This window comes from Lontra canadensis, unplaced genomic scaffold, assembly GCF_010015895.1.
Source record: "Lontra canadensis isolate GAN:19392208 unplaced genomic scaffold, GSC_riverotter_1.0 scaffold10, whole genome shotgun sequence".
In the NCBI taxonomy this organism is placed as follows: Eukaryota; Metazoa; Chordata; class Mammalia; order Carnivora; family Mustelidae; genus Lontra; species Lontra canadensis.
Window position 1 is genome coordinate 12990055 of NW_022631004.1, and position 18554 is coordinate 13008608.

At 48.7% G+C, this 18554-nt stretch overlaps 1 pseudogene; it reads right to left on the reverse strand.

Moving 5' to 3' along the window:
• Positions 1 to 1941: 1941 nt before the first annotated feature.
• LOC116866508 lies at positions 1942 to 18273 on the reverse strand (annotated as a pseudogene).
• Positions 18274 to 18554: the final 281 nt, after the last annotated feature.

Below are 18554 nucleotides of genomic sequence, written 5' to 3' on the forward strand. Positions count from 1 at the left end.
GGGGCCAGGAGAAAGGACTGGGCTCAGAGCACCCAGCAGCTGGACTGCAGTTGGGGAGATGTCCCGGTGAGGGTTCCTCCCTGGCTGTAGCTTCTCTGGGAGGCCCTGGGCTGAACTCTACCTGTATATTCTTTCTCTCTGGTACATATTAACTGTTATTTTATCTTACCATGTTCTGCATACTGCTTATTATTTGTTTTCAAGTAAAATTGCTTGTTTTCACTTGAACACGTCACGAGCGTTAAGTACATTCCCAACGCTGTGCCACCACATCACAGAACATTGCTGCAGGATATCTCCTTCCCCAAAGGAGACCCTGAACCCAAAGCCCTCCCAGCCCATTTCTCCTCCAGCATGGCCTCTCACAACCCCTAAGCTGTTTTCTCTCTCTGTTCTTTACCTGTTCTGGATGTTTCTGTATGTGGAATCACACAATATGTGCCTATGTGTCTGGCCACCTATTTTCAAAGGGGACTCGATTTTTTCTGTGTTTATGTGACATAGAATTTCTCTTATTCTATATTAAAACCCCCAATGGGTTACAGATGAGATGTAATCATAGAGGCCCCTTTAGGAATTATGGGCACAATCTCGGGGTCAAGACCCATGTTCCTGCTGGGACACCACAGCCTGACCCCAGACAGGACACGGCTAGTTCCTTCTGTGGCCCACACAGAAACCAGAGAAATGCAGAAGGCTGGATGACACACCACAGAGGGCAAACACGTTGCTCACAACACAAAAGCAGAGAAGTTTCACCTGACTCTGCTTCAAACCAGTCTCCAAGTCACGGGGTTCCACAGGGACAGAGAGCAAATGCATACAAGTCCAGGGGAGAGGATAGGCATGTGGGGAGAGTATATCAGAGATGCAAGAGCTCCCAGGGAAGGACTCTGGCAAAGGAAACCCTATGGAGGCAGCGCTGGTCACCCTCAGAGCAGCAGGTGTGGTCTGGGGACCAGCAGCCCTGGGGAGAATGTGAAGAACCAGAGACCCAATGTAGGTCCCCTGGAGAGAAGGGTGACAGGCATGCCTGTCTGGGAGAACAGTGAGCAGCACCCATCCCAGGCCACAGATGCACCCATCACCTAGCAGTACTTGGCCTCAGACAGTCCCAGAAACTCTGGCACGATTTTTCATAGATGTATTGTCAGGAGTGTTCAACGCAGTGGTGGTGGAGAGAGCAGGGAATGGAACAATGCTAATGCCCAAGGAGATGAATGGGATCCACGGTCCCAGTCCTCATGAGAAAATGTCCTGTAGCTACTGTCCCAGTGTTTTCCAGGCACAGGATCCAGGAAGCCCCTCCTGAGACACCCCTCCTGCCACCTTGGAAACATTCAGAATTGTTTGAGGAGGTGGAGAGGATCCAGGGTGACAGCAGGGCCAAGGAGAAGGAAGGTCAGCACTGGGAGGACAGAGGGATGTGCCCTGAGCCACCATCCAGGGCCCAGGCTGTGATGCCCTCGGACCTCACCCCAAATAATGGCTCCTGATCTATGGACTGGACTTCTGCTCTTTCATTCCCTCCTTCCCTACCTCATTTATTCACTGATTCATTCATTACCCCCTCTCTTCTATCCCTCCACCCCTCCCTCCCCTCCTCCACTCCATCACCCACCCTGCCTCCCTCCCATCCCTCCTCCCTCCTTCCTCTCACTTCCTCCCACTCATCTTCTCTTCCTCTCTCCTTCTCCTCTCCCCCTCTCATCCTCTCTCCTTTTCTCTCCTCTCCCTCCCTCCCATCCTTCTGCCTTCCCTCCCATATCCCCCCACTCCCATCCTCTCTTACTCCCACCCTGCCATTCTCCTCTCCCTTCCCTTTCTCCCTCACTCCCTCCCTGCCTCCCCCATCCCTTCCTCCTTTTCCTCCCTTCCTCCTTTCCTTCCCTTCCTCCTAACCCTTCCTCCATTCCCTCCCTCCCTCTTGCCCTCCTTCATTCAGCAGAAGATCTGGGGTCCCTGCTCTGTACTGGGCACTAGAGCTTCATCAGTGAGCCCCCCAACCCACATGGTCTTGTCCACCGTGGGAGGTGACAGAGGGCAGTCTTCAGGGCTAGCAGTGGTGATGAGCACCAGGAATCTGCTCCTGAAAACAGAGACCAGTTGCACAAAGAAAAGAATGGAGAGACCCATAGTTAGCACTTCCTCTAGAAAAATCTAGCCCTAAAAAGTGATGAAAAGTAAATACATCCTTGACTTCATGCAATGTGAGTGCTAATGGCCCATATGCCCTGATTCCTGGAAGTGACAAAGAGTAAATCATCCAGTGTCTACTGTGGTTTTGTGACACAACTTTTCTGACCAAATGACAACGTTTCAGCCAACATCTCCAGGGCCTCCAAGTTTTCCCAAGGGTCTCTGTGATCCTCTGACTCTTCCATTGACCTCCTTGGGAAGCTCTGTCCTGTCGTCTTCTTTGTCTCCTGCCTTTTCTGCGACCCTTCTGTGGTCTCCCCTCCCCACACCAGGGCCACCTTCACCAGGATTCCCCATGCCCCTTGGCTGGGTGCCCACATCCCACACTGGGCTCCATGAGCCCTATGTTTTGTGCAAGGCCTGTGCACTCCCTCTAGGGTCACCTGGCATCTTCCTGCATCTTCCTGCACTGGGCATCCTCTGATGAGTCTGTGAGGCCAGGATGTGCCCATGTCTTGGGCATGGAAATGTGACTCCAGAAGGTCCAGACAACCTGCTCCCAGTCCCAGCGGCCTTGAAGCGGCCTACATCTTCCTGCACTGGGCATCCTCTGACGAGTCTGTGAGGCCAGCCTGTGCCCATGTCTTGGGCATGAAAATGCGAGTCCAGAAGGTCCAGACAACCTGCTCCCAGACCCAACGTGTGGAGCCTGGGCCAAGAGGAGCCCCTGAGCAGAGGAGGAGTTGGGCTCAGGGACCCTAAGGGAAGATGTGGCACAGTGAGCCCCCAGGAGAGTGAGCACCATGGGGGCCTGGTGCTCAGGCCTGCTGGGAGACCACATCCCACCCTCAATGGATCTGTCCCCAGGGCTGGAGGTCTTCCAGGTGTCCACCCTCCCAGGCTGCAGGCTGGCAGTAACTGGTAGGAGAGGGGCATGGCTGGTATAGGAAAGAGCACTCAGGTAGAGAGGAGGGGGCAGGCATTCCCCCAGCAGCAGGTGCACTGGTGCGGACTGAGGGGGCATCAGCAGACATCAGTGTCTGCAGCTGGGGGCTCCACACAGGCCCCCTCATGAGGCTCAGCACAAGCTTGTCTGGATGGCCTGTGTCCCCAAACACAAAGTCTGGCCCAGGACCTCCCTTCAAACTCCTACTCCAAATCCTTTGTACTCAGCTCAAGTGCAAGAAATGGCCAATAGTTTAGGTGGTGTTGGACGCACAGAGACATGTGATTTTCTGGCCCACGCTGTAACGTTGCTGGCATTTTAAAGATCTCAGGGCTTTGATTCAAAAATGGTAGAATTCCAGGGACCCCATACAGCTTTCTGGAAACCTGCCACTGTGCCTTGCAGCCCTCCCAACCCACCAGCTCTGCTCAGAATCCCACCAGACCACAGACCCACAGTCTTGGGTCTTCAGATGGCCCAGATGATGTGCCTTCAAAAAGCGATCCAGGTGGGGCAGCAGGACACACTGTGGACTGCAGTAAACCCTCCTCCCAGAAAGTGAGCATACTGCTGGACAAGCTGTCAGAAAACAGGTCAGGGCTCCAGGAAGACACCAGAGGCACAGGAATAACTGAGGAGCATCTGAAGGTCAGGTAGGGACAGAGGGAATCTTGGGTGGCTTTGCCTAGGGGCAGCTCCCCCTAAGCCCTTAGTGGGATGGCTCCACTGGGAGACGGGTTGGGGACTATACCAGGAGGACCCATGGCTCCACTGTCAGAGCTCACCAACTTGATCTGTGCACAGGTGGGGAAACCCTGCCATACCCCCCAAAGAATTTCTGGAAACAGTAGCCATCTCAGTGGCAGCTGACCTGGGAGGTCAACCTTCCAGCTGCCTAAGGTGGAGTCAAGCCACAGACCAGCACACTAGCCAGACATGGAAGGAGGAGAACCAGTTCTTCATTTCAATAGTTTCTGAGTTACTGGTTTGTTCCTATGGTTAGTATATTTTGCAAGGTCTTAAAAATGTTCTCCCCATGTTCTCTGCTAGAGAGGTTCTTGAAAAATCTCTGGTTTATAAGTAAAATCATCCAGAATTGACCTTGGTTGGCACAGCCATGCTGGGAAAAGTCTGGAGTTTCCCCAAAATACTAAAAATAGAACTCCTGTATGATCCCACTACTGGGTAGACATTTGCAGGAAATGAAGTCAGTTTCTCCAGGTAAGATCTGCACACTCTCACCCAATATCTTCAAGGAGGGGCGGCCACCTGGCCACCCTTAGCAACAGGGCACCTGCGTGGGAAGTCATAGGCAACCTTCCCCTGGAGGCAGGTGCCTCCCTGGACAAGGGGCTGCCCCAGGGCTGTGAGGTCTCCACAGAAGTGCATTCAATGTCCTGGATACTAGGAGGAGACGGAGTACAGCACCAGGCCAGTGAGGGTCAGGACACACTACTGCAAATATGGCACCTTGGCAAATTAAATATAGAAACTGAAAGTTTTCCATAAAGCAGAAGCAGGAAGTTCCCTCTGATCCTCAGCCGTCAGCCCTTCTTCCCTGAAGCAGGTCAGAGTACTCCTGTGTGGCACATTCTCTCCCCAGACTGCAGGGAGGACATGCTGATCACCAGAGTCAAGGAATTTAGGGCCACAAAGGCTATAGAAACAAACCTGGTTAAACTAACCTTCATCTTCCTAGTTACATTTTTTACCGATTACCTGCCCTAGCTCAAACCCCTGTGTCTCTCAATTCCTCACATATTTATTGCTTCTTTGCCTAAAACATAGAACTGTCTGCTCCAATTGCCTCTGATGGTCTCCATGTTCTTGGGAGGTTCCCACCAAAAAAATAAAAAATAGGCCAGTTTTCTCCTGTTCATCTGTCTTTGTCAATTTCCAGACCCAGCCAGGGACCTTAAGAGGAGTTGAAGGAGTTTCCTCTCTTGCAGCCCTGGGTAGGGGGTGGTGTCAGGTGGAGTCTGAAAAATCCATCCCATCTTCCTGACCTTGGCTAAAACCACCCTCTGCTGGGAAGCAGCACAGGGCTGTGCATGGCTGGGAGAACCAGGGAGAGGCAGGTGGAACCTGTAGGAAGCTACCTGACCCCCAGCCAGGCACTTGGCCCCACTGACAAGTCCAGGGTGTGATGATGGATATTATAATGGAAACATCCTGAATATCAGACTTCCCCACCCTAGGCTTCATTATCGCTGCTCATTGGGGTTGCTTCTGTTGGCTTGGTGACTTTTCTGAACTAACTTTGTCAAGTCTGTGTTCTTTGCTGTTTGTCACCACTGAATCCCTGTGCTATTAACTTAGTGGTCAGCCAGTGGCTGGGCAGAGAGGGCACCCATGTTTCTGAGCTATGGCTACAGATTGGAGGGCCCCACAACCTCCTCCTCAGGTTCAAACAGTCTGCTTGAGTGGCTCATGGAACTCAGAGAAACATTACTTACTAGATGACCAGTTCCTTAAAAGGACAGAACTCAGGACCAGGCAGCTGGAAGCAATGAGCAGGGCAAGGTGTGTAGCAGAGGCTCAGAGATCCCCTGCTCTTGGAGTGAAAGAGGCCTTCACCCACCTCCTCTCTGACCTTCATGTGTACTTCCTAACTGATGACATCCCTCCTCAGGTTCATCTGTTAACTCAAGTCAAAGACCCCTTGGGCACCAAACAACCCCTAAAGCAATAACCACTGCCTGGCACCAGCAAGACCTCGCATGATGGACCCCAAGACAATGATTGACCGGACCTTTACTGGACACCCTCACACCTGCCTACCGACCTTTGTCCTAGATTTTCCTCATATAAAAGCCCAGAAGTGTTTTCAACACCCTGAGACCATGCCCGTCCTTGGACTTCTGGTATTGACTGCACTGAAATACATTCCTTTCCTGTGTCACCACTACTCATCTCTCTGCCATTGGATCTGAGACACTGTGAATAGTGTAATGTAGCAAGTCAAGTACCAGTTCTTCCCCTCCCCAAAGTTCACTGCTGCTGCTCCTCTCACTGCCGTTCTGCTCTTGGCTTACTGACATTTCTGAGCTGATTCTGTCAAACCTGTATCCCTTGTTGTGTGTAGCCACAGAAGTGTCTGGTCTGTCAATGTAGTGGTCAACTGTCGACTGGGTGAGATTTCCTTAACCCCTGGAAACTTCCCTCCTTCTAAAAAACAAAAACAAAACAGAACAACAACAAAAAACCCTTCCAGTCTTTGCAGATGAGGAAGAGGGGTCTTGGTGTGTGGGTGTCAGGATACACCTTCAGCACCAGCCAGGCCTCTTAGCACTCTTCCTTGGCCTTCACTTCCTACTTGCCAAGTCTGACAACCACCAGAGGGAAGAGCCTAGGGCCTTCCCAGGTCGGCCCTGAGCAGCCACCCAGACCACACATGCAGTGTCCCAGGGGCTTGGGCATAGGTCAGAGCTTCCAGGCCCTTCTTCCCTAAAGCTCCTCATCACTCAGCCTTTCTTCCAGTGATTCTGCTTGGTTTCTATTTGCCCCAAGTATTATCCATTGCCCTAGGGAGCAGAGACTTACATATGCCTTTAAATGGTTTGGACATTGAATGTCCTCCAGGAGCCACCTCACTAGTGGGAGAGGTGGTGGAAGGCAGCAAGTCACAGAGGAATCCAAGGGTCTGGTGTTTCCCTCTCCTGAGATGGGGACATCTGTGAGAGGAGCAGTGGCCAGCTGGTGGGGGGAGGGGAGCAGTCACCTGACATGGAGAGAACAGATGCGATAGGTGAGGCTGAGACCCCCGGGTTATGCTCCTGGCATCAGGACTGAACTGGTCTTCAAAGCTGCAGATTGGTCGGGATCATCTTCAGGCTGAGGAGGAAAATGAGGGGAGCAGGGGACTGAGGAGGCTCATAACAGACACATAAAAAATTGCTCAACATTCCTTGACATGAGGGAAATACAAATCAAAACTATAATGAGATACCACCTTACACCAGTTAGAATGGCTAAAATTAACAAGACAGGAAACAAGTGCTAGCGAGGCTGTGGAGAAAAGGAACATTTTTACACTGTTGGTGGGAATGCAAGCTGGTGAAGTCACTCTGGAAAACAGTATGGAGTTTCCTCAAGAAGTTGAAAATAGAGCTACCCTATGACCCAGGAACTGAGCTCCTGAGTATTTACCCCAATGATACAGATGTAGTGAAAAGAAAAGATATTGCACCCCAATATCCATAGCAGCGATGTCCACAATAGCCAAATTGTGGAAAGAGCCTAGATGTCCTTCAACAGATGAATGGATAAAGAAGATGTGGTCCATATATATAAAGGAATATTCCTCAGCCATCAGAAAGTACGAATGCCCACCATTTGCATCAACTGGATGGAACTGGAGAGGATTATGCTGAGTGAAATAAGTCAAGCAGAGAAGACAAAAATCATATGGCTTCACTCATACGTGGAACATAAGGAATAGAGAGGAGGACTGCAGGGGAAGGGAGGGAAAACTGAATGGGAAGAAATCAGAGAGGGAGACAAACCATGAGAGACTCTGAACTCTGGGAACCAAACTGAGGGTTACAGAATGGAGAGGGGTGAGGGGATGGGGTAGCTGGGTGACAGGTATTAAGGAGGGCACATGTGATGAGCACTGGGTGTTACAGGCAACTAATGAATCACTGAACACTACATTAAAATCTACTGATGTACTATATTGACTAGTGAATTTAAATTTTAAAAAATAAATTAGAAAATAAAAAATAAAACCAAGGCAGAAACTGTACATAACTCAGAGGGCTCTGTGCTCCTGGAGGCTGAGCTAGTGGACACAGCCAAGGCCTCTGGTGGCCAGGGGACTGAAGGTTTGAGAGGTGGCTCAGTGTCCCCCTCTCCATGAAGCCCCATGGCCATGGCAAGGTGCAGGGACTGGGAGGGAAGACCCAACCAGAGGCCATCCTGGCTCCACGGCCACTGCAGGACCACTCCTAGCCACACCAGGCAGTGTCTGTCTAGAATCAGGAAAAAAACCTTTTCCCTTAATTGTTCTTTTTAGAGATGGTTGCTCAGGATTGACACAGAAAAACATCTGACATAAAACTAGAGCTGTTCACAGCTGCAAATGACCCAGAAGTTATCAACATGTAGTGATCACAAAGAGAGGACCTTGTGTCCCCAGGCAGGCCTCCTGTGTGCAGGTGCAGCTGGGGGCACTAGACATTTCCGTGTGGGCAGGGCTGGGCTCCACAGTCTCCCTCGAAGGGACAGAAGTAGGAACCTGCTCTGATAGCTCTGCTCAGGACAGCACCCCCCTGATGGAGATGGGGATAACCCCTCATGAGTCTGGATGTCCTGGTGATTCTTGGGCATGGCCTGAATCTCAGCTTCTTCATAAAGGGGGTGGGGGTAGCCCAGCCACCATGGGTCCCACAGGTCCTCCAGGGGATGGCCCAGCAGCCGCAGGTCCCACAGGTGGTCCTGGGACAGCCCCTCATGAGTCCCAGATGCCCTGGTGATACTTGGGCATGGCCTGAATCTCAGCTTCTTCATGAAGGGTGGGAAGGGCAGCCCAGTCGCTGTGGGTCCCACAGGTCCTCCGGGAATAGCACCTTGGTGGGCTTGTGGTCCAGCAGGTACCTGTTCAAGTGGCTCTTGTCATGCCACACAACCTCGATCCCATTGGTCAGGTTGACCCCCATCACCTGGTGACAGGCCAAGGTCAATCAGTGAACCTCCACCACCAACCCCCGCCCCCAAAAGGCCTCCATGTAGTAAATGTCCCCCTGGTCCCTGGGGATGTGGGCCTGGGACTGTGGCTGGCACTGGTAGCTGAAGTCTTCATGGGACACCTGGTAGGAACTGGGGTGCATGAGGCCAAAGAAGGGGGACAGGATCTCCATGCCCACATGGTCAAAGAACTTCATGTCCACATCTGCACACACCAGGTTGTCCACCTCATGGAGGAAGCGTTGCTCACAGAAGCAGCTGACCATCACCATGTGCTGCATGGACACATCCTGCCAGTGCGGGGCGCCAGGGACTTCGAGGTCCCCGAGGACCTCCAACACTCCCAGGGGTGCACACGGGCTGGGAGACCGCTGGTCAGTGACGACCTAGTAGGTGACCCTATGTCCCACCATGATGGGCTTCTTTGCCCTCTGCAGGAACAGCTTCAGGAAGACCACCTATCTATATGGATGAGGGACAAGGTGGGAGGAGGGTCACTGTCAGATGCTGGTGGGAAGACCCCAGAGCTGGGGGTCATGGACATGTGCACCTTCTTCTAGGGGGCAGGCCTTGGGCTGCTTTAAGCAACAGCCACTCTATCAGCCTGTCCTAAGCAAGTCTGCTTGTGGGGCCTCCCTACCTTCTGCTCCCAAAGATGGGGGCCATCAGCACCCCATCATACAAAGGGGAACCTGAGGCTTCAGAGGCAGGAAACCAACCCCACAGTCAGCATGCTGGAGTCAGGAACCCTTCCCCTGTGTCTAGCTCAAAGGCAAACCCTGAAGGTGCCCTCCCCTGGCCGACGCCCTTCAGGTCCTGCCCCACCTGCCAGGAGTGGAGCACGTTTGGGCACAGCCCTCCTTTATATGGCCTACAGACTGGCTAGAATCAGCAGGGCTGGCCTCCTGCCCCACTTTGCTTTGAGTGGGTTGTTGCTGGTCTCCACAGAGCTGTCTCTGCCCCCATAGGGTCCTCCCTTGAAGGCTACTGGGCCTCTTGCTGACAAGGTCCATCAGTCAACCACTGCTATTCCTAGGAGGGATCACCCTCGAACTCCCCCAGATCAGGAATCAGGTCCAGCCCATGGGCAGGGAAGGAGAAAGAAGACTGCTGAAAGAAGAGGGGGCTTGCTTAGGCCCCAGCCATGAATCCAAGAGTGGAAGCTTCCAGGTCCAGGTCTATATCCCCCCGGCTTCAAGAAGTTGAAAGTTTTGTCTCTTTGAGGGGACTACCTGTGGGGACAGCAGCTCCCCATTGTTAGCAAGGGTGGTGAGACCCTATGAGATTGATTTTTTTTAAGGCTTTATTTATTTATTTTACACACAGAGAGAGCAGCATGCTTCCTGCTGAGCAGGGAGCCCAACATGGCAGAGTTCAATCCCAGGACCCCGGAATCTTGACCTGAGCTGAAGCAGATGCTTAAGGACTGGGCCACCCAGGCGCCCTGAGACTGATTTTTTCACACACGCACTAAGGCTACTTCCCTTTGTCTGCCCCATACCTGGCAGCTTAGTAAATCGCTCACACAGGGAAAGTGAGCACTACATTTAAATTGAGGACAAGGTCACACACAGCTGGCAAACATGAGTCAGGTCGCCAGGGCGCAAGTCCAGGTCCAGCCAAAAGGGGAACAAGCCAGACATGAAGCAGGGGGAGAGACAAGTGCTCTTGGCAGAGGGCAGAGAGAATATAGAGGCCTGGAGTCAGGCTCGAGGCACATGTGGTATGACCACACACCTGGGGAGGTGGGGTGGGATATGGTGGGAGGTGGGGAGGATGCGGTGGGAGAGGAAAGGCTGGAGAGGACAGGCAGCTGGGGAGCAGATCACAGAGAGGCTCAAAAGTTATGTTCTGAAAAGATCACTCTGCTGGTTACCAGAGAAGAATGGGCTCTGTACAGCAGAGGACAGGGAGACCCTAACCCTAAGCCCTAACCCTAACCCCACCCTAACCCTAATCAAACATCATGCTCAATTTTGAGGACTGACAGTTGTACTCTGAAATCACAAACAACTCCATCATGCTGGCTTTCATTCCTTGTCCAGTATTGTACTGAAAGTTCTATCCAGAACAGTAAGGCAAGAAATAAGGAATCCACATGTGAAAGGAAACAGTAGAACTAGGTCTATTCAGAGACCAGAGATGGCATCATCTTATATAGAAAGCTTCATAAAGAATCAACAAAAAATTATTACAGTCAGTTCCCTAATTCCACAAAGTTACAGGACAAATAGTAATACATAAAAATCTCTTATTTGTATACACTAGCAATGAATCATCCAAAAAGGAATTTAAGAAAACAATTCCATTTTAGGGAACATCAACATTGACAAAATACTTAGGAATCAAGGTGTATGGTGTACACCAAAAATTATAAAACATTGCTGAAAGAAAGGGAAACCTAAGTAAATCTGAGGACACCCCATGGTGATGAAAAGACATACTATTGATAAGATGGCAACAGTACATGAAGCAATGTGGAAATTCAATATGTTCCCAAGAAATTTCACAAAGGCCTTTGGGAAGAAATGCACAAGCTAATCATAACAGTCATATGGAATTTTAAGGGACCACAAGATAGCCAAAACCATCTTGAAAAAGAAAATTGAACGTGAAAGATCATACTTTCAAAGTTCAAATCTTAATACAAAGCAACAGCAAATAAAACACTGTGATACTGTCATAAAGGTATGCATATACCTGAAACAAATAACACATTATACGTTAATTAGTTGAATTTAAATTTTAAAATTTTTTAAGAAAATATATATTTTTTGAAGTATGCATCAGATCAGTGGGATTTAACTGAGAGCCCAGAAATAAACCCCTTCATCAATGGCCCACTGAATTTTGAGAAAGGTAGACAGTATTACACTGGGAGGACAGAATGTCTTTTCAATGAAAGGCACTAGACAATCAGCTATCCATGCACAGAGGAATGGAACTGGACCCTTACCACACATCCCGTATAAACATTAACTCAAAATAAGTTAAAGGCTTAAATGTAAGAGGTGAAAGTATAAACTCTAGAAGAAACAAATGGGTATAAATCTTCATAATCTTGGATTTAGCAATGCTTTTAGATATGACACCAAAGCATAAGAAGGGAAAGAAAAAAATAGATAAAATAATATCCTCAAAAATAAAAATCTGTCCTGGGTGCCTGGATGGCTCTGTTGGTTAACCATCCGACTCTTAATTTTGGTTCAGATCATGATTTCAGGGACATGAGATTGAGCCCCGTGTCAGGCTCCACACTGAGTTTAAGTGTGGGCCTGTTTAAGATTCTCTTTCCTTCTCCCTCTGCCCCTGTCCACTTGCACACACACTCTCTCTCACGCACTCTTAAAAAAGAAATGTAAAAAACAAATTTAAAAATATTTGTACATCAGAAGATACTATCCAGAAAGTGAAAAGACAGCCCCCAGAATGGAAGAAAATATCTGTACATTATTTATCTAATAAGAATCTGTTGCCCAGAATATGTAAAGAGCTTTTACAACTCAACAAAAAGACAGCCCCATTTTTAAAATGGACGAAGGATTTGGATAGGCCCTTCTCCAGAGGAATCATACAAATGGTGAATAGCACATGAATAGACATTAAACGTCATTAGTTTTTATGGAAATGAAGATTTAAACCAGTTAGATGTCCTTTTAAACAAGAAGAATCACTATGATCAAGAAAACTAAAAATAACAAAAGGATGTTGAGAAACTGAAACTCTTAAAACTTGCTTGTGAAAAATGGTGCAGTCTACATATAAAATAGTTTAACATTTACTCAAATAGATCAAAGCAGAATTGCCATATGGCTCAACAATTGTACTCCTAGACATACACCCCACAAATTGAAGAAACTGGTTCAAACAAAGAAACAAAATGTACAGCAGTGTTCACAATAAGCAAAAACCAGAAACTATGCAAATGTCCATCCATAAACAAAATGAAGATAAACAAAATGAGGTAGATCCATAAATGGCCATCTTTTTTTTTTTAAGATTTTATTTATTTATTTGACAGACAGAGATCACCAGTAGACAGAGAGGCAGGCAGAGAGAGAGAGAGAGGAGGAAGCAGGCTCCCTGCGGAGCAGAGAGCCTGATGTGGGGCTCGATCCCAGGACCCTGAGATCATGACCTGAGCTGAAGGCAGAGGCTTTAACCCACTGAGCCATCCAGGTGCCCCCATAAATGGCCATCTTATTCTGCCCTATGAAGGAATGAAGTAAAATGGTTCATTTGTGGGGGGAAAAATATGGTTGTTCCTTAAAATATTAAACACAGAATTCCATTACAGCCTATATGCCCCCCCCAAATTGAAAGTGAAGTACCCATATTCAGAGTAGCATTTCTCACAACAGCCAAAAGGTGGAAGTCACTCAAGTGTCCACAAACAGATGAATGGATAAACAAAATGTGGTTCATACTCTGTGGAACATGATTCAGCCTTAAAAACAAGGGAGTTCTGACACAGGCTACAACAGGGGTTGAACCTGGAAGTCATCATGATGAGTGAAATCAACCAGTCACAGAAGGACAAATACTGTATGATTCCACTTGGATGAAATGTCTGGGACACAAAGCTGGATGTGGCTGCAGGGGGCCGAAGGGAAAGAACAATGGGGAGTTGGTGTTTCATGCATACAGGCTCCCCCGGGAAGAATGAGAAAGTTCTGAAGAATGATGTACAACCATGCGAACTCAGCTAAGGCCAGAGAATTGTGTACCTGAGATGTTCTAAGGGGTCAATGTTCTTATGTTTAGTCACAGTGAAAAAGTGAATGAAGGACTGATGCATGTCACAACATGATGAACACTGAAAACAGCCCCAATGACATAAGACATATAGAAATACCACTCAGATGGGAGCTATCTGTGTTCCTTAAGTCTGTCAAGGTTACCCAAATAAGGGAAAGTTCTGTAAGAAATTCCAGAAGCAGAAAACTGGATCCAAATGGAGAAGATATTTCAGACTGTTGGGCAGGTGTTGACAGCCAAAGTGGGCCTGTGGTCTGGGTTCAAATGTGGGAAACATCATGATTTCCACACTTGGGGTTACATGGTGGTTCTGCAGGACAGTGTCCCTGTCCCTAAAAGGCACCGAAGTAGACCATGTGAAGCCATGTGAAGTGGCAAACGTGGTAAAGAAACAACACCTGGGAGTCTGAGTATGGAGATAAAATGTATTTGTGCTGCTGTGACAAGTTACTGCAGATTTGAAATCACTGAAGAGGAAATGACTCTTCCAAACATCCACATTAGCACCACGTCGCAGAAGCAGAAAAGACATCAGACTTTGGGATGGAGGCCAAGCCCTCCCATATCCAGTTCACCCACCATGGAGAGACCACTAACCACTGGAGGAGGCCACTTATTAGCAAGAGACTCATGCGAGGATTAAATTGGGCACCCCCATGTCTTGGGTTCAGTAGAAGCAGTGGGATTTGGAATTCCAATTCTCCACAATGTTCTGCCACAACCCAGTTAGAACTGTGAAAAAGCATGAAGGGAAGCCTCAGTAAAGGGCACTGGGGATGCCAGAAGGGGAGACTGGAAGGGGGCACCTGGCACTCAGTGCCCATTACAGACCCCGCATTATAATCCCCCACAGGAGAGACTCATCCTTTCCAGGCCCCACAAAGGAAGCTGAAGAGTTCATCTCCTACAAGAAATCCACCATCCCAGCAGCTCAGCTGGTGAGAATCCTCCATCACCCTGAACCCCTGCCTTTATCTGGTGGACTTTCCCTCCAAGCAACCCTTCCAACTTCTTCCTCCTTCTCCATGAAATAATGTTCCTCTCCTTTGTTTCTTGCACTTGCCTGTGATGTGACTGTAGCTTACTCATCCCAGATTGCCATTCTCTGCTCTTCCCAAATAAACCCATTTTTCTGGTCAAATAACTGGCAGTTTGCGTTTAAGGAGAACAGAACTAATAAATTGAAGAAACTTGCAAGGAACAAAATCAATACACCCAAATGAATTGCATTTCTACATGCTCAGAAGGATCCATCAGAAAGAGACTATGGAAAACAATTTCATTTACTACCACATCCAAAAGAACAAGATACCTAGGAGTCCCCTGAACCAAGGAGGTGACAGACCAGTCCTCTGACAGCTGTGGGACACTGATGACAGACAGGGAGGGAGACACATGGAGACAGGAAGACACTCTGTGCTCAGGGAAGAACAAACACTGGGAAAATACCTACTCTCCCCAAAGTCATCTACACAGTTTGTGCTGTTGCTCCCAAACTTCCAGACTCCAGACCAACCCTGAAGTGGGTATGGACACAGGAAGGACCCTGCAAGGCCAAGGCAGGAGGAGAATGAGTATTGTGCCAGGCATCAGCTCCCTGACTGCAGACTGTCAGAGGAGCCCTAGGAACTGAATTTGCATGTGCATAAACACAGCTGCGGGACCCGGGGTGTGCATCTGAGCCCAGAAAGGGGAGACCTCCCAGCCCCACACACAGCACCGTGGGAGGCCATGTCACCACACACAAAACCATGGTAGCCCCAGCATCTACACAGCACACCCTTCCTCCATGGGGTCCTGAGATCACGCAACCCCTCACCAGTCCCCACTCAGGTGGCAGGAGTCATCTTTTCCCCTGGCGGTGGGTACTGAGAGGGCTAAACTGCTGTGAGTGTGGACATGGCTGCATGTCCTCCATAGAGGGTCCCGTCAGTGTGGAAGTGGACCCACATCCTCCCCAGCTTGTCCTGTCACCATGGGAGCGGCCCATGTCCTCTAGAAGTCTCCACAGCAGATCCTGAGGAGGCCAGGCTCCTGTCCCAGCTCAACTTGCACAGGCCAGGCTTAGGGCAGGAGCTGGGGTCCTGCATCCTCTGTAGGCAGTGGAGGCAAGTGCAGGACTAGGGGAGCTCATCCTTCAGTGGAAGCACCTGCTCCCTCCCAGAGTCCAACTAAAGCCATTTCATTCTGGAAATTCAAGCTGCATTGAGCCTGATATCCCCAACTTCTCCAAAAATAGCTAAGGAACAATTAACTGGAAACAATATGGAATGACAACAGTCCCGGACCCAAACGGTGACACCCAACATGACTCTGGCTTTGACACAGACCCACACTCTGACCTCAACTTGTTCTCAAGCCTGGCCCTGACCCCAATCCATGACCCTAACTCTAGCCCCCAACACAAACAATGTTCACAAGAATCAAAAAGTAGAAACTGCAAATATCCATCAATGGTGAATGCATAAACAAAGTGTGGTGAAGGGTTTGAATTTGGTTTCAGGTTCAGGTTTCAGTCGGAGTTCTAGATCAGGCCTTGGGTTTAGGGTCAGGGTTAGGATTTAGAATGAGGGGCGAGGGAACAGTTAAGAGTTTAGGGCTTTAGGTTTATGATTTAGGGTTTAAGACTCAAGACTTCTGGGATAAAGTTCAAGGTCAAATTTGGGGTTTGGGTTCATGGCTCATGGCTCAGAGTTCTGGTTTGAGGTTTGGGTTCATGGTTCAGGGCTTGGATCCAGGGCTCAGGTTTAGAGTCCAGGCTTCAGGTTCAATTTCAGGTTTGGGATTCAGGGTTCCAGTTTGAGCTTTAAGGTCAGGTTAGGTTTCAGTGTTAAAGTTAGGGGTTAAGGTTAGTTTTAGGGATGACACATTTTTTTCAGTTGTCATCATGGACACAAAATTTCTACCAGATGTTTCTAAATCTGAAATGTATTTCATCTGGGTGTGAGGAGATGGTTTAGAATTTGAGATCTCAGTAACTCCCTACCGACAGCATTCTGATCCAAGGGTCTCCCAGTCACTCACAATTCACTTTTGTCTTGGCTCAAAGATACCCTTGGCAAAGAAGGGCGAGCTGCTGCCAAAGTTGGGATGGCTTCACAATGGTAGAGCTGTGAAACCAAATATTGGGGAAATGTTCTTGGAAAATGAAACAGGAAACAAATAATTGGTCGACTCCTGATTCTTCCACAATAACAAATACCAAGTTTCTAATAGAATCTGATAATGTTCCCTAGGAAGGCCTATGGTACTCATTACCAGCACAGAAAGAGGGCCCCCTCCGCAGCTTTAAACTAAGAATCACAGCAGGATACATCCTACTTTGTGTCAAAAATAAAATTTTATTCGGCTGTTCCAGTGTACAATTTGAGGAAGAACTGACAACATTTTCCTTTCTCAAATCCTCAACAACGCATGTGTAAAATGCAGGCAATGTTGTAATGCACTGCTCATTAGAATACCAAGTACAAGGAGGGCTATTAGTAGCAATAAAAAGATATCAAATGTGAAACTCAGTAAAAGCACCCTTTATGGACACTTAATGAGGATCCCTAACCATAAGATCTAACATCTCATCCTATGGAATTCACCCATAAAAATCATCAATAACAAAATAGCCTGCTGACCACTGTAACCACCTCACCTCTTGACCTCTAGGCTTGTAATACACACTCCAACCGCTAGAGACACACTTCTCAGCAGCAGAACAGGACTTGCCTACTCCTGGTGGACCAACCCTTACAGTGAAGCCAAAAAATCCCACTCCTTGGAAATCCCAGCCATTAGGACAAAGTCACAGAAACCACACCCAGAACTCAATAAAGGACAGACATCTCATGAAGTGGATGCTGCAGATCACCACCACTCCCACGAAGTAACTCTACAATGGACTCCAGATCTGTCCCTTTCCCAGGATGACACGGACACCGCATTCTTCCAATACTCCATCCTCAGAACAAAACCGTGAACTCTCCTCACCAGTCCTGAGTGCAGGCTCACAGTGAGCCCTGAAAAAGCCAGACACCTTCTTGAGAGCACTCAGCCTCTCACGCTTATCCTAGCAGATGGAGGGTGTCGCTCTCCCTGACTTCTGTGCCAACTAAAGAATGCCTGGAACAAGTCTTGCCATACTCCATGAAAAAGGCATATTCTTCATCTGCAAAATGATGGATGATGAAACACCAAGGATTCCCCGCACCTTCTTGAACCTTGGTAAATTTGAGATACACCTTGGCCAGAGCTATTATCCCCAATCCCCTACACAGTTCCCTTATGCACTCCAGACCAGTTTCTGTCCACTTTGCTCATTCTCAGCCATGGTCTCTGCAGAGTAGTACAGTAGTACCAAGGTGCTGAGACTGAGGTGCTAGGTGCTAAGCCAGCACCTTGGACCCACTTACTATCAGAAAATAATATTCTTTTTATTAACAGGTGCATCCCAGAAGATCTTGCCACCACAGCCATTAGAAAAATCATGACAACAAAGGTCCTAACAATCTATGCCAATCTCCTTGGCTCCACTCCCTGGCTCCAGGGATTGGCTCATCCATGGGCGTGTGACCTGGTTCCAGCCAATGAGGTGGGAGGAACCTCAGATCTCAGCCTGCAGAACCAAGCATGGGGTGGATCACCCAGGCCAGGAACTTTTCTACTGCACTTGCAGAAGTGGCCTCGGCCAGGCCCATGCCAGTGCCACAGAGGACCCAGGAAGCCAGGTGCTCCATAACATTGCTGAGGGCCATCGGACTCGTCCTGAAGCCCGCACATGCCAAATCCTCCACTAACTCAGGAGAACCCTACATGGGCTCATGGTCTTGGCCTGAACAAGATGACCATCTCTGTGGTATATAACCTGCAGGATATACCCGCCAGGCAATGAGGACATACTCAGCCAAACAATACCTACATGGAATTCAACCACAGACAAATATTTTATGGCAAGCTCAAGGCCTAAAAAGAAAGGTGGGAGAATTCCTTAATTGTTGTCTTTTTTTTCCTTTCAAGTGGAGGGGCTGGGGTCAGG